General features: G+C 40.8%; 1 long non-coding RNA gene across 1 annotated transcript; it reads left to right on the top strand.

Moving 5' to 3' along the window:
• The first annotated feature begins 6733 nt into the window (after nucleotides 1-6733).
• Nucleotides 6734-21787, top strand: LOC149455495 (uncharacterized). Its single transcript, XR_016314041.1, has 5 exons — nucleotides 6734-6793; nucleotides 19150-19360; nucleotides 19473-19534; nucleotides 19818-19876; nucleotides 21573-21787. It is a non-coding gene; the product is annotated as an uncharacterized LOC149455495 (long non-coding RNA).
• Nucleotides 21788-22503: the final 716 nt, after the last annotated feature.

The raw sequence follows: 22503 nt of genomic DNA, 5'->3' as shown, positions 1-22503 counted from the left end.
CCGAGGAGCAGGGCCCTCCTAACCCTCTTGTATTGAACTGTATTGTTGCTGTATTGTCTCCCTTTATATTGTAAAGCGCTGAGCAAACTGTTGCCGCTATACAAATCCTGTATAATAATAATAAACATCCCTTCTAATAGATATATGCATGACAGGTCCTCTTTAAGGAAAGATCTGGGGTCAAAAGACCTCAAATCTCTCCTTTACCTTTAAAAGCAAAAGATTCAAAACAAAAAAATGTAACTATTGCTTTAAAAAGGAAAAAAAAATAGTTTACATCCACCGCCTGCCGGATTTGACGTCATAACGTCACTCCAATCCTCCATCATGATAGAGACAATCAAAGACCATAGAGTCTCCATCTTCAGCCGACCGCACCATCTGATCATTTCTCGGGCGTGTTGGTTTTAATGTTAAGTCCGAGAAACACCAGTGAGCTGCAGGAGAGGGGAGACATCCCCTCCTGCTGCTACAGAAAGCATTCCAGTGTCTGAAGAGCCGCTAGGAACACTTTCAATAGAAAGCTGGCAGTCACCTGAAAAAAAAAAAAAACCGGGGTTATGGCTGATTTCTTGAGCCATAACCCTGGTAAACCACTTGAAAACCGCAATGTTTATATACGCATTGCGGTCTTCAAGTGAATATACAACATACCACATGTCTGTTAAATTGTAGTGTCATTACAGGTCCAGGAATAGCTTTGGGTGTGTCCAATATGTTGTTGTCACTATGTATGCAGCAACAGTTTAACGGAATATGTATTATATTGTACTGTCACTCTATGTCAGGAAAAGTTTAGTTGAAAAAATAACAAGAGTAACTGTAAAGAAATCTGTTATGCTTCTACCCCATGAGGTATGAGCAGGGCTTTTTTTCAGCCAGAACGCAGGGGAACACAGTTCCGGCACCTTTAGCACTGAATGTATGTGATGGTTAAGGGTGCTGGGGTGTGCTGGAGGATCTATTAATTCTGGCTGCTGGGAGATCTATTATTCATGGGGATCTATTTTTGCAGGGAGGTTTATTGTTGCTGCTGGGGGATATATTTTTGCAGGGAGGACTGTTGTTGCTGGAGGGGGATTTATTGTTGCTGAGGGGTTAATTGTTACTGGGATGGATCTACTGTTGAGGGAGAGGTCTATTGTTCCTGTTTTCTGGAGGGTCTATTGGTGCTGTTTGCAGGGAGATCTGTTGTTGCTGCTGGGGTCTATTGTTGCTGATGGGTATTTTAATTGCAAGTGATCCATTGTGGCTGTATCTATTGTCACTTAAGGGAGAGGTGGAGTAGAGGTGGGTAGAGGGTGGATCCAAGCAATGGTGCTTGGAGGTGGGTAAAAGGCAGAGATAAGGGATGACTGAGAAAGGATGAGTTCCAACATCTATTCTCTGAGAAAATAAGTCCTGGGTAGGAGGTAGTACAAGCTTAAACTATATGCAAACCCAATAACGTAAACTAAAGGCAAAACTTTTTTTGCCTACTGTGGCCCATAAGAAAGATTTCCCTTCACTTCCTGTCCCATAGTGACAAAAAGTGAGAGAAAAGTAACAGAATCCTTGGTTGTCACCAGAGTCACCAGAACTAGTGCCACATTGGCAAATTTCCCCTCTATTAGTGTTCTGGGAAGAACCCATAATTTGGGATTTTCTTTTACTTTCACTGTCAATGATGACAGTAAACATGACAAATAAAAACCTGACAGATGTTTTAATCTGTCTCTGCTCTGCTATCCAAAACTAAAAGTTTTGCCTTTAGTTATATTTTGACATATAAGCTTTAAAATTTTAATTTTGTTTGAAAAGTAATTTTCAATATTTGTATATCTTCAGCTTTCATTATAATATAATTTTGTCCAGAAGGTCCTTGTTCAGGTAGTTCCTGTTATACTGTGACAACGTTCCCGGACATATGTCACGTAGCCAGGGGCGGACTGTCAACTCATGGAGCCCCCGGGCAATAGGGGATCATGGGGCCCCTGTGTCCTTGCCCACGCTCAAAAAAGCCTATAAAAAAGGTACCAGGGGCATTTCATGGGGCCCCCTACTGACCCCGGGCCCCCGGGCAGTGCCCGAGTGCTCGAATGGTCAGTCCACCCCTGAACGTAGCCATTGCTGGAGTGCATGTAGACAGGAAGTGCCTGCTCTCTGATAGAGACCCCAGTGTTTACTCCACATTTTATGTGCCATTCATAGAATGTAGAGTGCATTGTGCATTCTTCATTGTTTCTAGAGAGCTTTCTATATAACCTTGCTATGAATACTCCTTGATTAGAAGAGAGGCAAGTCACTCAATTCTGAAAGGTCACGTGCCCAGTTTTTTTCCACATTCGAGTTATTTAAATGGGATTTAAGAATCCCAAAGCACGGGAATCATGGAACACATTTGTAGCACACACTGCTGAGCTTTATAAATGTGCAGCTTTTAATTCCTGTATGGCCACAATAAGGCCAAATGTTGCTTTATAATCAACACTAAATTACACTGATCTTCTTTAATCAGTATATGTACAGGAAAAGCTTAGCTGAAAAATAATGATAGTAATTTTAAACACAGCTGTTATACTTCTTTTCTGTGAGATATGAGGACATACTGTACATGCAATAGAGCAGTAATACTGGGGAAATAATGAATAAATGCAATGGACAATGGATGGAGCAATCTACTGGGGGCAGTTATGAATACATGCAATGGAGGTGCAGTCTACTGGGGGCAGTAATGAATGAATGTAATGATCAATAGATGGAGAAGTCTACTCTCTGGGGAAGTTATGAATGTATGCAATGGAACACTGACTACTGGGGCAATAATGAATGAATGCAATGGCGCAGTCTACTGGGGGCAATATGGATGAATGCAATGGAGCAGTCTACTGGGGGCAATATGGTTGAATGCAAAGGAGCAGTCTACTGGGGGCTATATGGATGAATGCAATGGCGCAGTCTACTGGGGGCAATATGGATGAATGCAATGGAGCAGTCTACTGGGAGCTATATGGATGAATGCAGTGGAGCAGTCTGTTCTCTGGGGAAGTTATGAATATATGCAATGGAACACTGACTACTGGGGCAATAACGAATGAATGCAATGGCGCAGTCTACTGGGGGCAATATGGATGAATGCAATGGAGCAGTCTACTGGGGGCAATATGGATGAATGCAATGGAGCAGTCTACTGGGGGCAATATGGATGAATGCATTGGAGCAGTCTACTGGGGCAATATGGATGAATGCAATGGAGCAGTCTCAGGCACAAAATTTTTTTGTTAAATACGGTATATTCCTCAACAACCACAATAGATATAAATCAACTTTGTGTATGCTAATTACCTTTGCAAACCCAATTATTACCTTGTAAAAGTAGCAGTGATATCATCATTGTGCTGTAAATAGCCTGTACAGAGAGCAGAGCTGTGGGACAGACCCAGCAGGCCCATTTTCCATAGGCTGTCTGCATCAAACTAAATGGGACAGATACAAAACCAGTCACCCAGCAAAATGAGAGAGTGTATGACACCCAATACTGATCATACTTCCTAATCTAATTACTGACCTATTTCTCTCCTTAATTTGTACTTAGAAAATTACCCAAATTTTTATTTAATAGATTGAATAAAAATATATATTCACTAATAGGTAAAGAACAGTCAAATAGATAGGCAGTGACAATACCAGGTGGTTACTTCTTATTTATTTCTCTAAGTCCAGAATATAACCAATCTTCACTTGATATTTTGATACACTGCCATAACTCTACCTTTTGCCATTAATAGATAAATGGAGTTCTAGTCTCTTTTTTGCAAATAGGTAACAGCAATCTACCAACCACCCCATAGACTTTGTGTTGTACCCTTTCCCATCAAAAGATAAGTAGAGCTAGAGCTTCCCTTTTTCCCCTTTGCTATTTGCATTAGCAAACTCCTAGCCCCTCCTTTCTTCTTTCTACTTCAGATACACAAGGTTTAAAGGTTGCCGACTATGAGCACTAAGCCTATTTGCCAATTATGTGATTCTAACATTTCCAAAATCCCAAATCTATTCACAATTTGTCAAGTAAAAAATAAAATGGCTTATTAAGTAAACAAGAAGAAGGCCACCATGGTGAGTAACTCTATGAGCAAAGTCTGGAAGTGGGCACCATGGATAACTCATTATTATCCAAATTAATTATTGCTAAATATAGAACAATTTTGCTGGCTTCCGTGTGTTTTTTTTTCCTGGTTGTGATTTGAGGGGCTACCACGCTCCATAGACACAGACAGTGTGGTTTGGCCCCACCCCTGGTCCCTCCTCACAGCATTTGATTGACAGCAGCAGACACCAATGGCCCCTGCTGTTGCCAAAGTCCCTGTAAAAAGAGGAAGAGAGGAGGAAAGATTGCAGACAAGCACAGTGCTGGATCCCTGACAGGCTTAGGTAAGTGTTTAGAGGATGGGGGGAATAGTTATTGGGGTGTTTTTTACCTTATTGCATTCCCTGCAAAACACCTGGTCTTTAGATCCACTTTAAATGATATGCAAACCCAAAGTGGTAGTAAACTCTTCTTTAATAATTTTACCTACAGGTAAGCTTATAATAAAGCATAGCTGTAGATAGAATGAATATCTCCTAACGTGAATGTGCTGTTCCTTCCGAGCACTCTGCCATGGCCCGGGACCTCATCGCAGCTTGGGCAGGCAGAGCTCACGAACCCAGAAGGAAGACTGGGTGCAGATGGACACCCCGGGGAGCCGTGACAGCGCTCTGCTGCAGGGCTTCGTTTCAAGGTAAGTCCTTCATAATGTGCTAGTATGCAATGCATGCTAGCACATTATCCCTTTACTTTGCAGGGTTTTTTTTTTTTTAAATGTGGTTTACTACCACTTTAAAGCTCAAATAAGCTTTAAAATGTTAATTTAGTTTTAAAAGTAATTTTCAATATTTTTATATCTACAGCTTTCATTATTATATAAACTGTCTTGAAGGTCCTTGTTCAGATGCTCCCTGAGATATGCTATGTAGCCATCATTGGAGTGCCTTTAGACAGAAAGTGCGAGCTCTCTCATATACAACTTCACATTTCACTATGTTTTCTGTGAAACACATATAGAATGTACAGGGCAGTGTGCCTCCTACATTTTTTCTGCATAACTGTGTGATTGAAAAAGAGGGCGGTCCCTCAATTTTGAGCCGTCAGATGAAATTTTTTTCCGAAATGAATCATTCAGATGGTGCTTCAGAGTACTGAAGTATGTGAAATATGAAATGTGTAGGTTTTTTTCCAGCGGAATGGACGCAGTAAAGCCAGGTTCACACTTGTGCACAAGTTTAAATGGGCTGCTGTGCCCACAAAAAAGGCGGGGAAAAAAGTCCCTGACCTTTCTAAAAACTGCATGGAACCACATGGTGCTGCATCGCCATGCAGCTTCATGCTCATGAAAACATGGCCTTTTTGCCGATGTGTGGGGATGCAGTTAAAGATGAATGGCACCCTCGCCTGTCTGCTAAACAGCAGAAAGTCCTGCCTGCAGGTCGGGAACATGCAAGATTATGCACAAGTTCTCGGCCCGCACACGTGAATCAAAGCTAAGGCCAGAACGCAGCTTTATAACCTGAAAACAAAAATTTCATTTATCTCCTTTAACCCCTTCACGCCTAAGGGTAAAACAAATCTTAAAGCCTAATCACAATTCGACAACTTGTACATCCAGGTGGATTATACCTTGTTTTTTTTCAGAACAAATTGAGCTTTCATATGGTGGTAAATGATAATGGATATCTCCACATTTGTTTTTATTATCTAGGGAAAACTGGCCCAAAATAGTAAAAAAAAACATTTTTTTAAATTTTGTTGTATTTTTCTTCCATAACCTTCCAACAAAGAACAACCCAAAATAAATTCTCCTGCTCCTCCTGATCGCAGCGATACCACATACTGTATGTGTATGTTAGTTGTTTGCATCCGTAGTATGGCCCAGAAACAATAGTGCACTGATACTAATTTAAAATTTTTTTAAGAACTGACCCTGACCCTTGACCTTTAACCCTGACCTTGACCCAAACACTAATCCTGGCAGAGACCTAGATCAAACCTTCATCTAGGTATTTTTATTTATTTATTTTTTTGTATTTATTTACAAACATTTTTTTTTTAGTTCTCTGAAAGGACAGAGAGAGATACAATGTATCTCTCTCCTCCATTCAGAGAGAGATAACAAGGAGGGCGGGCTTCACAGTGACTGATCACTGTGATAGCCAATCAGAGGCTTTCATAATGATCATGTGACCCAGAATCAGGAGTTCCGCATCGCGGTCATTAGAACAAAACCAGGGGCTCTCTCTGACACCTTAGTCTTTGAGGGTGCGCTCCCAGCACTAGTACAGGTATGCAAATTAGCGGCTCCACTGAAAAAAGCCCAGTGGGGCCGCTAATTTGAGTAAGCTCGGAGCCAAGGGGTTAAGAAGTATATGCTGTTATGTTTTCTTTCTGTAAGGCAGCCCTTTTCAACCAGGGTGCCTTCAGCAGGGGTGCGTTGGCAAAATTGCCCCAAAATTGTATATAATCCAGCGGGTGGATCAAGCTTGCCTTTTAGTTACACAACACCAAAGGTTTTCATTGTGCACCAATACAACCTTTTAGCTGCCAGTGTCCTCACAACCAATGATGTAATCAGCTGATAAGGAGGACATTGAACGCCTGCACAACATCCTTGTTTGCCCCTCTCTGTCAGTACTTATTGTGATCACATTAGCAGAGAGAGGGAGAGAAACTGAGGAAACAGAGAAACACTGGAATACTAATCAGTACCAGTGTGCAAAGGTATGTCTACTTTGGAAGAATAAATCACCCCCAATGCTGGGTGCCCTATGTGTGTGGATGTTGCTGTGTTATGTAAGACCCGGGGCTCTTTTTCAGCAGGGACGTGGGGGAATACAGTTCTGGCACCTCCAGTACTGAATATATATAATGACAAGGGGTGCTGGAAGGTCTATTGATGCTGGCTGCTGGGGGATATATTATCACTGGAGGGGATCTGTTTCTTCATGGTGGTCTATTTTTGCTGGGGAGGTCTATTGCTGCTGGTGGGGGATCTATTGTTGCTGGCTGCTGCTGGGAGATCTGTTGTTGCCGCTGGGATGTATTGTTGCTGGGGTGGTATTTTGTTGCTTGAGGGTGTCTGATGCTGTTGGCTGCAGGGGATCTATTTTACTTCTTTTCCTGTTAACATTAACAAATTTCATATAAATTACCTAGCACCACGAAATGATACTTGGCTGTGTAGTTTCTATAAGGAGCGGTACTGGGAGGTGGGTAGGGGGACTGTATTCGGAGGTGGGTAGAGGGGGCAGAGGCAAGAAGTGATTCAGAAAGGGGGAGTTCCTGCACCTATTCTCTGGGGAAAAAAACTCTGGTAAAACCATTAGTTTATTTTCTCACATTTTAAAATGGAGTGCATTGCATAATTTTAAACGGTGTCACAAATGAAAAACAAAAGGTTGAGAAACACTGCTGTAAGGCATGAGGAAGTTTACAATAACTTTTATGTAATAAATTCCAAAGTAGTTACAAAGGATATAGATGCACTTTGTCTGAACTAAATGCTTTTGCAGAGTCATTTATTACCTTGTAAATTCTTCTGACGGTGTTATTTGTATTACACTGTAGAGAACAGCATATACTGCTGTGATTTATAAATGTGAATTTTTTTATTCTCTAAAGTAGTGGTATAACCAGGGTAAGGCCATAACGCTGCTTTATAACTGTGCATTTAAATATCATTCATCAGTGTATATATACAGGAAAAGCACAACAAATATAACTGTAAGCTCCATGCACACTAGCATTTTTAAGCTTCTAGAAGCTGTTATTAGCATTTTTTCTGCTCCTAGAAGCTAAATAGTGTTATCCTATGTGTCAATGAACACTACTTTAGGCTATTAGCATTTTTTGAGCGTCAGTGTCCAAGAGCAGAAAAAAAATCGTTTTTGAAGAGTTTATTCGAGCATTTTTCGAACAGAAAAAATACTAAAAGCTCCTAATTGCAACTAAAATGCTCCTAACAGATTTTTTCCTCTCCGTGTACTGTAAAAACGCTAATAAAATGCTTACGCTCCTAAACACTTCTGAATGCTACTAAAATGCTACTAAAAATGCTATTACCAGAGTTTTTATAGCATTTTTGAGCTTAAAAAAACCCACTAATGTGCATGGAGCCTTTCTGTGAAATGTGAAGAAGTACAAGCACAAAAACTTTTGTTTAAACCTTTGTGGACCAAGGGACGTATTTGTCCCATGTTTTTAATTGCCTGTATCATCTGATTAGGAACTTAAAATACTTTTTTTTTTTGGTTTGAGTCAAACTATTATTTCTTATCAACAAATGGATCTAACTTTTTGGCAATTATTTCATGAAATGGCTTAGTTACAGCAACTGAAGTGTACGAACTTTAAAAATAAAAAATTGATTCTTTTTGCGTTCCGTAATCTTATGGTCCTCAAAGGGTTAAGTTTATTCCTCAATGGCCACAAAGGATATATATCCACTTTGTTTGCAACAAATGCCTTTGCAAACCCAGATATTACCTTGTAAATGTGTGTGTGTTGGGGGGGAGGGGGGGGGACTTTGCTGATCCATCAGACTCTGCAGAAAACTGCACAAGGAAACTGGAAATAAGACCAATGACCCTGCACAAGGAGAGAGAGCAACAGTGATTGGTCTTTAGTACAGCAAGCTTCTGCTCAAAAACAACATTTCAAATTGGATTACTGCACAGATCAAAGCACACTAAGATTCTAGTAAGAATACACATCTCTGTAATTTGTCTTTATTCGCTACTTGTTTGCTGTTTGAGCTTTGTAGAATAATTTAATTCCTTTGGTTCAAAGTCCTCCTCTGTCATAAAACTTAATAGCTCTTTTGCACTGTATGTGACCTGCAAAAACAAACAATATTTGCTTATCCTGATATCAGAGTGGAACTACAGGCACAGTAAAACATTATATACTGTATAGAATGCAGTCTGTCAATTATTTTTTTTCTGAGTCTCCCTATCTCCTGTTGATCCAGCCAGGAAGTGTGTTATTCTTCAATTTTATTAGCAAACAAAGTTATCCAGCAAAAGTGGCAGTTAGAGGGATGAGACAAAGATTTAACGCTGACAATAATGCTTATAATGGTCAGCTTTTATTCATTTAGTTAAAGTCTTTATTCTAAAAAGAAGAAAAAAAAAGACCTGTTTCTGTGACTGCTTAAAAAGAATTATCAGGAGTTCAGCTTACATTCATGTGTAAAGTCCATCTAAATCTACTAGTCCGTTTAACACTACCTACTAATTGATAATGTTGCTGTCCAATGGTGGCTGATATGTTGCTCCTCCGTAAATACACTGAAAGAGTGAGTGTAGCCAGCTTAAGGCAAGAAGTATGTCACTGGCCAGTCACCAGGCGAAAATTAAACAAATACAGAAAAAACGAATGTAGCCAAACCATCTAGAAACTGGTAAGCTGCAATATAAAACATTTTTTGTTTTGGGGTTTATATACACTTGAATCAGTTTCAAAACCTGTGGACCTTTGGCATTTGAAACCAATTTGGTCTGTCAGATTGGGGAATGTCTTTCCTAGTTTTCATAAATCTGTTTAGGGTTTGCTGAGCTACAGAAGTGGAAATTACAAAAAGAAGCTTCTTTAAAGTATATTTCTGGGAATCTAATTGTAGGCAGGTTGCCTACAGAAGTTGGGTAGCAGTGGCTGACCAAGACAGAGGAGGGTGTTAAATGGTTCTGCTCTGTTTCCTCGGCTTTTGGGATCCAGCCTTCCCACCCTATGATACATAAAAAAGTGGGGAAAGTTGGGTACCTGGGCATTTGGTCTCGGACCTGCCTGGTAAGGATGATGTGATACCATTTTACGGAGGGGGACTGCTGGGCACTGTAGTCTGCTCAAAGTCACCAGCTTATCAGAAAACGCCCACACTATGGACTCTCACCTGTACAAGGTATGCCTGGGCAGCCACAAATCAGAATAGTTAGTGAGGGACGCTTTTGTACTGAACTGTAATTTGCACTGAACTAGAACACAACAGAGATTTTCAGTAAAGTTCGTTAATTGTTTTTGGAGCCTGGTCTGAAGTTATATACAAAGGGCAGCTAAATGAATTTGTGTCAATTAACGCACACACAGGGTATGAAGCAAGTCTGTTACAAGGGATTAACTCAGAACCAAGAGTAAAAGAGAGCATAATTGCCATAGATAACCAAGGACTGGTGTAAAGTGTTCCAGCAGCCTGTTGTGAAGCGTAGTACCCAGGCAAGGTGACATGTCCACCAGTAGCAAGGGAGCCAATGATCCTCCCTTCCCAGAGGTCGATTTTTCATAGCAACCTGGATGGAATCAGCGTTATGGAGACCCACAGCCTACCTGCATGGTACAGAAGAGAACGTAAGAAGTAACAAATACTGTAGCTGCTGGCTTTTAATATAGGGACACTTACCTGTCCCAGTGGTCCAGCGATTTCTTCATCCGAGCCGATTCTTCCATTGGCTTCGGGTGCTGGCGCCACCATCTTTAGTAAGGGAGACCGGAAGTGAAGCCTTGTGGCTTCACAGCCAGTTTCCTATTTTGCATGCAAAAAGCGCACTGCACTTTGTGAATGGGCTGCAGTCTTGTGGAACCTGTGAAGTGTTAGGAGGGGGGCCGAACTTCCAGCTCAGTTCGCTATCTTACCTGGAAGTTTGAGTACGTACCTGTCAAAACCAGGTAACGGCTCCCCCCCCCTCCCAATAAAAAGTGCCAAATGTGGCAGAGGAGGGGGGGGGAGGTAGACAACCGGAACTTCCCCATTTGGGTGGAGTTCCATTTTAAGTAAGAGCATGCATGACATCTGCACTATGTGCTTGGCAGGACCCCATTCTGTCACTGGGAGTGAGGTGGCAGAGGTATGCTGGACACGAGGGGTGGGCATGGGCTCAACAGTATCCCTCCTAAATGCAACATATACAAAGAGGTGCGTAGTGACACGAGATGCAGCACTTCACAGAAGAACTCTGTACAACTCTTAAAGTTGATTTTACCTGAACATGGCCTCCTCCCAGTCCTGGGCATTAGTGAGTGCGTGCACACACAGAAAGGTACTTCATGTGCAAGGTGAGTGACCTCCCCCACTGGGATGCTCCCGCTCCACTCCACCCACATAATGACAGTTGTAGGCATCCATTATTGTACACAGTCATTTTTAATGGTTTCTAATAGCAGAGCTGGTCAGGTTTCTGATTAAATTGACAATGTTTGTGTATTGTTCTAAAGTTGGAGGAATGTTATTTTTCAACGTACCTGGTATCCCAAACCAGTCAACTAGTCAACCAGCCCACCCTGTTTGATTATTAAAACTGAAATGGGAGTTGTATTTAGACCATCTCTAACACTGAAAGCCATGACATGCCAATGAGGATATTTGTCACAACTGCTTCTAATTTTTTTGTCTCTAATTTTAATATAAATGGTCTTATGTATCCAGATGTTGACCGCCCACAGAACATATACTGCAGAAAGGCAGCTACAGGTACATCGCTTAGCACATGCACACTAGTCCTTACCACACTACACAGTGGTTTGCAGCTCCTGGTACCCGGCCGCTTTCATCAGCTGGGGAATCATGTGAATGTTATGCAATCACATGATCACAATGTCAGCAAAGCTGTTATGAATTAATTTGTTCAAAACAGCTGTGATTCCTATAATGATACTGTGATTGGCTCACAGCTATCACATGGTACCTGGGCCAATCACAGCACCCTAAATCATGTGATTAGCTGTAGGCAATCACATATAACTAGTAATCACAGCTGTCCTGAATATAACCCATTTATGACAGTGCAAAACAATGTAACAGCAAATCAAACAAAATCCCTGATCATGCTCAATATGGTGACACTGAACTACTTTGATGAAAAAATAGAAAAATGTTTAAAAAAAGGAAAAAAAAAGTTAAAGTTAAAACATTGAATAGAAAATTATTTTTTTTCCTTTTAACATATGGTCACCAGTCAGTGTCCCTGATCACCAAAAACTTACAACTTCAAAAAAATTGCCATCCCTCCTACTAAATAATTCAGACTGTCTACTTTCCAAACATGGGTCATTTGGGGGGTATTTGTACTTTCCTTATAGTGTTACTAAACCCAGGACCCTGCATTCCTTCTGTCTGGTCTCCCACAGTTCACAGAATGTGGAAATGCAATTATTTTAGTAACTATATAACTACTAAATACCTTTTCTCATCAGCAGTTAGAGCAGTCTTGTGACTTCTATGAGTGTTCAGCAGACCACTGGTTAAGGTTGTAGGAGGAGTTTTCTTTCTGCTCTAGGATGCAGAACCTCTGACCTCTGTCTGGACAGTGCTGATTGGTCCTGTGCTGATCACATGCGCTCTCCCTAGGAAAAATAAAAAACCTCTCTGCATATGCTGAGTTTGATGTGTATTGCTAGAGTTTCTCCACACCATATATCTTATCAGGAGATAGGAGAGGGGCCTTGGAAGAAGGGGAGGATCAGAGAAGACAGGATCAAACAGCATTTTTACACAATGCAGAGGATTAACCCCTTTGGTTCCACAATAAGTATAACAAGCATGCTTTACCACATATACAGACTGATTTTGCTGTTGTGGGTTTAGTAACACTTTAAGAGGGCCTCAAGAAATGACATTGGCCATCAGTACATCAGAACTGATCAATTTTCAAATGTACTGTATATACCAGTGGTCTCCAAACTGCAGCCCAGGGGCCAGATGTGGCCCTTTGCTCGCCTTTATCTGGCCCTTGGGGCACTTCTTCTCCCACAGATACAAGACACTATATCTTCCACTGACACCAACAATGGGGCAAAATTCCTGCTACTGACATCAACAATGAGGCACTATTTCACCTACTGAAAATATTTTTTTTTTTTTGAAATTTTCAGTCTTTTCTTTGCTATAGCAAAAAATTTAAAAATGATGGGACACTATTCTTTAAACTGACACCAACGATGGGACACTATTCCTCCCACTATTACCAAGCATAGGACACTATTCCTCCCAATGACACCAATAATGGGGCATTATTTTTTCCACTGACACCAATGATGGGGCACCATTGCTCCCACTTATACCAGTGATGGGGCACCATTGCTCCCAATTATGCCAGTGATAAGGCACTATTTCTCCCACTGACACCAATGATGGGACAGTATACCTCTCACTGACACCAATGATGGGACACAATTCCTCCCACTGACACCAACAATGGAGCACTATTCCTCCCACTGATACCAATGACGGGGTACTATTTCTCCCACTGCCACCAGTGATGCGGCACTGTTCCTCCCAACGATACCAATAATAAGGCACTATTCCTCCAACAACACCAATGATGAGGCACTATTGTTCCCACTGACACCAATGATGGGGCACTATTCCTCCCACTGAAACCAATGGTGAGGCACTATTGTTCCCACTGACACCAATGATGGAGCACTATTGCTTCCACTACTACCAAGCATAGGACATTATTCCTCCCACTGACACCAGTGATGGGGCACTATTCCTCCCACTGGCACCAATGGTAGGGCACCATTCCTCCCACTGACACCAGTGATGGGGCACTATTTCTCCCACTGACACCAATGATGATGGAGTGCTTTTCCTCCCCCTATACCAAAGAAGCCCTGTTTACTCCCACTGATACCAGGACAATTTCTACTTCCACTGGACAAAGTCCGGCCCCCATAAAATCTGAAGGACAGTAAACTGGCCCTTTGTTTAGAAAGTTTGGGGACCCCTGGTATATACCATAGTTTGTAGACACTATAATTTTCACACAAACCAATTAAAATACACTTATTGGGATTGTTTTTTTTTTTTTTACTACAGACATGTAGCAGAATACATTTTGGCCTAAATTTATGAAGAAATTAGATTTTTAATTGGATACGTTTTATAACAGAAAGCAGAAAATATAAAAATTTTTTAGAAATTTTCAGTCTTTTTTCTTTGCTATAGCAAATCAAAAAATCATCAAATCAAATACCACCAAAAGAAAGCTCTGTTTGTGTGAAAAAAAATTATAAGAATTTCATTTCAGTGTTGCATAACCCCACAACTGAAAGGTAAAGTAGCACAGTGCTGAAGAGCAAAAAAAATGACCTGGTCATAATGGGGATAAACCCTTTCGGAGTTCAAGTGGATATCATCATAATTTTTCCAATAATTTTAGTTGTGCCCCACCCTCATTCTGACTCTAAGCACCATGTAGTAACTGCTAATACTTTTGTTAGCCATAAATTCCTATTTTTATAGGCTATGTTGCTAATCTGTGTTACTGAAAGTCTTAACTTTTCCAACTTCATAATTAAGCCTCACTTTCTCAAGTTAAAGCGGAGTTCCACTCACACTGTCAAAAAATAAAAGTCAGCAGCTACAAAAACTGTAGCAGCTAACTTTTAAAAAACAGCCACTTATTTGTCTCTCGGTCCCGCGGTGTGTGTCCCGCAGCCTGTTTCACCGGCCGTCCTGTATTCCAGGAGGCCGGCATCTTCAGTGTGGGCACCCAGCTGTGACAGCTTGCAGCTTCACAGACGGGTACCCACTGCGCATGCGCGAGCAGCGCTGCGCTTCATGAATGATCCTGTAGTCTTCTGGGACCTGTCACATGTCCCAAAAGACTACAGGGAGGGAGGGAGGACACCTTCCGCTTCCGATCGCCTAGGCGATCAGACTGGAAGCGGGAGCGGGTACCTGTCAAATTCGGGTACCCGCTCCCCCCCCAATAGTGCCAATCCTTAATGGGGAGCGGTCCTTAAAGCGGAACTTCCCCTTTTGGGTGGACCTCCGCTTTAAGCCCATAGCATCAGCCAAGCAACCCCCCCGTGCAATGAGGACATCCCTATGGGCCATCAGTCTAGGGTGAGAGAATGAAAACAATAGTGTAGCAGGTGCCTTTGGGTAAAATGGCTACTTTTACTTTACTAAGGACAGCCTAAATGAGTATCAGAGTAATTGTCAGGGTTAACACAGAACTTGGAGCAAAGCAAACATCTTTGATATGTAAACAATATATTTATTTATATAAAGCAGACCCAAGCTGTGGGAAAAAATGTTTGGTACAACACAATAACCATATCAACCTTTGAGAACTACAAAAGATAAATGAAATATACAGAGCTTTTTGAGGCTGATTTATTAGTAGGTGTACATATTTAATGTTTTTTTAAAAATTAACTTCTATTTTTTTTTATAAGCTGTCCAAAGTGAACAGAGCTTCACTTGGGTAGATGAAAATTGTATGCGCTTCCTAAATCATCCAATTGTTTCTAGCACCTGCTGCAAAAATCACTGTTGAAAGTTGACAGTCATTTACAGAGCTGAGATTATACTGGCTTTAAACTATAGTCTCAGACTAATCGCCATAATTGCTGGAGCTCTGGCTTTTCAGCTGCAACTTCCACCTTGCTATTGGCATGTTGACAGCAGAGTAAGCAGAACTGTATGGATGTTGCTGGAGAAAGGTAGTTATTATGTTCACTCTCCAAAGGCAGTATATAGAGGACCCAAGGGGAGGGGGTTGTACTCATTTCTCCTTATTTCATAAGAAATGAAAGTGGGTAATGGATTGCCTGCAGACTGCTCCACTGACTGTTCCTGCTTTTCTGCTTCAGAATTTATATATGGACCAGGTTCCTTGCCCAAATGTTACAAGATTTATCTACCGTAATTGAGTGTATCATGTGGATACTCTAGGCAAATGGCTAAATACACATAAAATACATATATAAGAGCTAATTTACTTGCCAAAGCATTTGTAATTTTGTTCAGGATTTTCACAGTCCTTCAAGACAGAACAGTCAGGTTACTGAAGGATGAAACATATCAGGAGCCTCTTTCTTTCACAATTACCACCATTTGTGGTTACACGGATCCACTGTATTTATCCCATAGTGGGATCACTGGCATTGTTTAGATTCACAAATCATTTTCAGCATATACATGTGTTTACCTTTTTGATTTCCCTTTTCCTTTTTTTTTTTTTCCCTCATGTTTAACACAAGGAGTGGTTTCACTGATTCACTTTGATTTTTATCCCCTAGTGGGATCACTATTATTTCTTTCAACCTGCTTATCCAGGGCATGTAAAGTTTACATGCGTTTATGTCACTTTATTTATTCACTGGTGTTGCCGTTCAGGAGCTCATTCGGCATCACGGCATTCAATATATGTGTATAATTATTGTGTATGTATGTGTGGAATATTTTGTTTATGTACTCACTTAGTAGAGATGGTGTAGAGGTATATTTTGGGGTATATGTCATATTTTGATTTAATTGATTTATAAGGGGTTCTTGTTTACCCATTCACTGAATATCACGTATTGGGGTTCACATATAGGTTATTAGCACAGCACCACAATTTACAATATCAGGAGAGACTGTAGGATTTTATTATGAAGAGCCGTGAGGAAGGAAGAAAAAGAAGATATGTGACCGAACCCTTTAAATATATTAAAGGATAAGTTCACCTTTGGAACATATAACATATTCCACCCGTTTTTAGGGTGGAACATGTAACATGTACCCATAGCCGCAGCAGCGCCCACCGCCCCCCCTCCCTCTGACAGTACTATCTATCAGACTTGCTCCGCCCACATGGCCACATCACTCGTCCAGAGTTCTGTGATTGAGTGCCTACAAGTCCCGGCAGCCTTAGCGTCTGTGGGCTTATAATTTTCTGTGGAGTGCCGTGGTAGTTCATTGAAGCTTCCTGTCAGAATATCTGCTTGGTCATACATCCTGTTCAGCTAGCAGATATTCTGACAGGTCTGCAGGAGACCTGCATGGCATCAGCCATCTACTGATCACTGGTGCAATGTTTTGCAGGCTCCTTTGGACAAAAATAATAAATGCAAAAAAATGTGCATTTATTATTTTTGTCCAAAAGGTGAACTTATCCTTTAAGCCTGGGTTCACAATGATGTGGTACGGAATTTGCAGAGTTTTCTGTGCGAATTCCACACCGCATCACAATTGCACCCCATTCATGCGAACAACACTCTGAAATCTGTCCACAAAACGCGGTGCGATGTGTAGAATCACATCGCATGGGTGTGAATACCCATGCGATCCGATTCTAGTGCGGACCAAAAAAAGGGTCCTGCACCTCTTTGGTGCAGAATGTGGTGCAATTTAAGCCATACAAAATGTATGTCTCCAATCGCACCGCACACAAGTCGCATGTGATTTGCACAGGAATGGGGTGCGGTTACTGTGTGAATCACATGCAATATACCATACTGCATATGTGTGAACCCGGCCTAAGGGTCCAAATAAGGTTCAGAAGGGCAGTATTTTCAATATGAAGCTGAGATCAAGAACACAGGGACATGACCTCAAACTAGCACGAGGAAAAGAAAAAAATGACCTTACAAAGTTATATTTTATTTGGCCTTGTTCAAGCCTTTGTGTTTTATGTGCGCTTTAGATGTGGTGCGTTAAAAACATCCTTTGATGTGCTTTCATTAAAATGCATGCTATATAAAGTTCAATGGCAATGCACCAAAACAAGTCTAAAATGTACCTAAAGTGCACCGCACAGATGTAAACTGGGTCTAAAAGTGGTAGTAAACTTTTTTTTTATACTTTTACCTACAGGTAAGCTTATAATAAAGTTTACCTGTAGGTAAAATGAATATCTCTTAAACGTGCACCATTTAGGAGATATTATCTCTTTTTGAGAGTTGACGTCATCGTAGCTCAGCTATTCAGACGGCCAGAGTTCATTAACCCAGAAGGAAGACTGGGTGAAGATGGAAGCCTCTGCAGCGGTGACAGAGCACTGCTGGAGGGCTTCATTTTAAGGTAAGTCCTTCATAATGTGTTAGCATGCGATGCACACTAGCACATTATGACATTACCGTGCAGGGGATCTTTTTATTTTTAGCTGCAGTTTACTAACACTTTAAAGAGTAGTTTGGAACAGACTTCCAGCAGAGGAAGTAAGTCTCCAAACAGTTAGTGATTTGAAATATCATTTATAATACATAATTAAAGAAAAGGGGGGAGGCAGACTTGATGGACTACATTTGTTCTTTTTATACTGTCACTCTTCTATGTTTTTGTTTCTAGGTTCTTACTGCAGTTAAACAATACAATTTGAGTACTGTTCATTTTGCAAGGGAATTTTCCCCAGAGCTTAGTAACTGTGGTGACACTTCACTTTGTAAAGAATACCCAATCATGTGCAGGGCAAAATTTAAAAAAAAAACATAATTTTTGCATGCATATGATTGGATGAAAGAAGTCAGCAAAACTTCCCCTCCTTCACCAAATTCTGGGGAAAATTCCTTTGCATAGTGAACAGTCTATTTGCCTTTGGTAAATCAACTCCAATGTGATCGGACAATGAAGGCGCAGCAATAGATTGGTGAGGTTATCTTACCTTCTATTTCCATGTGTCAGCATGTTCCCTATCATCCCATACCACAGGCAGAAAAAAGGGTGTTAGGCATGGACCTACCAGTCACCATGAACTAAAGACTGGTTTACAATTCTGTGTTATTTGGCTACTGTGTTCTTTGACTGCTGTGTTCCACTCTCCTGCAGGTTGCATGCAACATTTGGACCATGCTACCCCATTAAAATAAAAAAAGTAACACTGCCAAAATATTGCCATTACAGCATTGATATTATATTGATGAATGCAATGGTCAATGGATGGAGCAGTCTCTGGGAGCTAAATCAATGCAACAGTCAATGGATGGAGCAGTCTATGGGCCAAATGAAAATACATGCAATGGAGCAGTACTACTGGGGAAATAATGAATGAATGCAATGGTCAATGGATGGAGCCATCTACTCTCTGGGGAAGTTATGAATATATGCAATAGAGCACTGACTACTGGAGTAATAATGAAAGAATGCAATGGTCAATGGATGGAGCACTCTACTCTCTGTGGAAGTTATGAATATATGCAATGGAGCACTGACTACTGGGGGCAATAATGAATGAATGCAATGGAGCAATCTACTGGGGGCAATATGGATGAATGCACTGGAGCAGTCTCTGGTGGCAATGACTGCTATAGAGCACCAACAGCTATGCTATCATGTTTGTTTTTTTTCTCCTTCTCTCTTTTTGTGCGATTAGGTTTTTCTGGAGTCTGAATTCACAATCACGCCATTGCTATTGACCTGCCCGTTTCACCACTGCCACCAATGCCTTGCGTGCTTGCTGCTGCCCTTCTTGAATTAAGTGAACTGTGCCAAACACAAGGTCAGCTGTCTGCCCACAAGCACAAGTACAGCCTACCTGCTGCAACTCCATTCCCTTTAGCTTCATTATACCGCTATATCATACAGTAAGCAAAAAAACAATTTGTTGCAGTGTGTTTAAGAAATTATCAGCTATAGTCTCATGTTTGTATTTTTCCTTCTCCCTTTTTGTGCCATTGGGTTCTCCTGGACTCACAGTCACCCCACTACTATTGACCAGCCACTGGCACTGCCTCTACCCTCCAGCTCCCTCTGATTAGGTATGTCAGTTTTGGAAACTAGTTTTTTTTGGGTGTCTACTTTGCTTATATGTGTTGGGGAACAGGGGCGGACTGACCATTCGAGCACCCGAGGGCCCGGGGTCAGTAGGGGGCCCCATGAAATGCCCCTGGTACCTTTTTTATAGGCTTTTTTGAATGTGGGCAAGGACACAGGGGCCCCATGATCCCCTATTGCCCGGGGGCCCCATGAGTTGTCAGTCCGCCCCTGTTGGGGAATGTAAATGAGGTCACAGTGGTCTGATTATTTTTTATTCTGCCATAGAAAACAGTCAACAATTTACTGAGAAGCCAGCTGTATGGCTCTACAGCCACCACCACCAGGTTAGACAACCTGATCATCTAAAAAATAAGTTTAATACTAATACACCACACACATCCTGTCTATGCAGCTTACTTTATAAGACAATGGGCAACACAAAAAAACATGATTTCTAATTGCAGCTAATGTGTTTTCATAACATTTTTCACTGAGGTCGAAAACATCAGCTTTCATTAACACCTATAACTTTCCTTCCTTTTGTCAGGGCTGGTTTGGCCTTAGCTTACCCACAGATGTGTGAAAAGATTTTTAAATGGCTGTTTGATTTCAGTTTTACACATTTAACAGCTGCTGTTGATAATACAAAACAGTTTACAGTGTATGTTTTAGATTACACTGTGTGCAGTGCAGTTCAACTTTACAACTGGAATCTATAGAAGGGGCACCTCCTCCTGCCAAAAGACTTAAGAAATGTAGGCATTGTTTCTTTTCAGGCTAACAGATCTTCTGTTCAAATACTGGTTATCAGCAGATGAATCAAAACAAAATGCAAAGTGTCTGTGGAGCAAAAAATTGTTCAGCATAGCACATGGTAGAGTTTGTGATGTCATGCTACAATTTACAAATACAATTTTATTGGTGTAGCTAGGCAACCCAAACATTGAGACCCAACCCAAAGATTCAGAAGTATTGGCCCATAAAAGAAATTTATTGTACAAAACATTTGCCACTATCTTTGTTAGATGATCTTACTGATAGCATGGCTGACTGGCTTCCAGACTCCAAATTACAAATTTTAAAATAGCAAAATCCCTCAGTTGTAAGTGTACCAAAGGGTACATGCTAATCAAATACGTCATTGCCAAGTGCAATAAAGGCATTGCGCCAAAAACTTGCCTGTTGTCACTCTTCATTACTGATGGATGAAATTACAGACATATCAACAATCAATAAATTAGCCTTGGTGGTCATTTATTTTGATGAAGATGGATGCTAATAAAACCCAGTATCAGTTCTACTGCCTTGTTGATCTCACTGTAGCTACTGCTGATGCTATTTTTGTGTAGATTAAACAATGTTTTCAGGAAGATGGTATCCCCTGAAAAATGTTATGGCACTTGGTACACTTGGTAAGAAACTCTGTACTATCCCACTTCAAAGCAGAGCAACCTTTCATTTTCCACATTCATTGTACCTGCCATATTGCTGCCTTGTGTGATGTAGATGCCTGTAAAGCTATACCCAAAACTGCTGAGTAACTTTGCAGATACATGCATAATCAGTTTGCATATAGCTGCAAACCTTTACAGTTGTATCACCAATTTCAGTGGTTTGTTGAGGCAGAATGTCTAAGGATCTTACAGCTTTGTTCTACTAGTAGCTTTCTATACTTGACTGTGTCAACGCTATTCTGAATCAATTTGATGCACTGTTAAAGCAGAACTTCACTCTCTCAATCAACATTGACTATTTTTCGTTCAATAATTTTATTGATGTTCACAATGTATACAAAAAGAAAAACAGCAAAGGACAGTGTACAAAAGAGTGTACAAAAAGTTGTGAAGATCGCTTACATCAGGATAGATGAAGTAAAATTATGATCATTCAAAGAATACAGATTGGGATGCTTTGGAGATGTGTAAAACAGCAGGCAACATTGACTATTTTTAATTCTTATGTTGCTAGCATTAGTAACTAGATAAGAAGGTACTGTATATTATATTTACTTGTTTTAAACTTTTTTTTACATTTCTTCAGTTACTTCCTGGTTTCCACCTTGCCACTGAATAGGAGTAATGTGACATGATCTTGTTGCACGACTGACGCATTTGCTCCAAAATGTGACCTTTAATGTTTAAACTGTGGTTATTAGACAGGAACTCCAACCCTTAGAGAGAAATCTCTGAGTAGATTCTTAGTTACTGTAGCTTTATCTGCCTTGTTTTTTTTTGTAGTCTTCAACCCAAACCAAACACATACAGTCATGGCCGAAATTGTTGGCACCCTTGATATTTTTCCTGAAAATCAAGTATTTCACACAAAAAAGGTATTGCATTAACACATGTTTTGCTATACACATGTTTATTCCCTTTGTATGTATTGGAACAAATATAAAACAGAGGCAGAAAAGCAAATATGACATAATGTCACACAAAACCCCAAAAATGGGCTGGACAAAAGTATTGGCACCCTTAACTTAATATTTGGTTGCACACCCTTTGGAAAACATAACTGAAATCAGTCGCTTCCTATAACCATCAATAAGCTTCTGACACCTCTCACCCGGAATTTTGGACCACTCTTCCTTTGCAAACAGCTCCAGGTCTCTCTTATTGGAAGGACACCTTTTCCCAACAGCAATTTTAAGATCTCTCCACAGGTGTTCAATGGGATTTAGATCTGGGCTCATTGCTGGCCACTTCAGAACTCTCCAGCGCTTCTTTGCCATCCATTTCTGAGTGCTTTTTGACGTATGTTTGGGGTCATTGTCCTGCTGGAAGACCCAGGATCTTGGACGCAAACCCAGCTTTCTGACACTGGGCCCTACAGTGCGACCCAAAATCCTTTGGTAATCCTCAGATTTCATGATGCCTTGCACACAGTCAAGGCACCCAGTGCCAGAGGCAGCAAAACAACCCCAAAACATCATTGAACCTCCACCATATTTTACCGTAGGTACTGTGTTTTG

The sequence above is a fragment of the Staurois parvus genome, unplaced genomic scaffold (assembly GCF_062004578.1).
Source record: "Staurois parvus isolate SC_StPar_1 unplaced genomic scaffold, SC_StPar_1.0 ptg000392l, whole genome shotgun sequence".
NCBI lineage: Eukaryota > Metazoa > Chordata > Amphibia > Anura > Ranidae > Staurois > Staurois parvus.
This window is presented reverse-complemented; position numbering and strand designations above follow the sequence as displayed.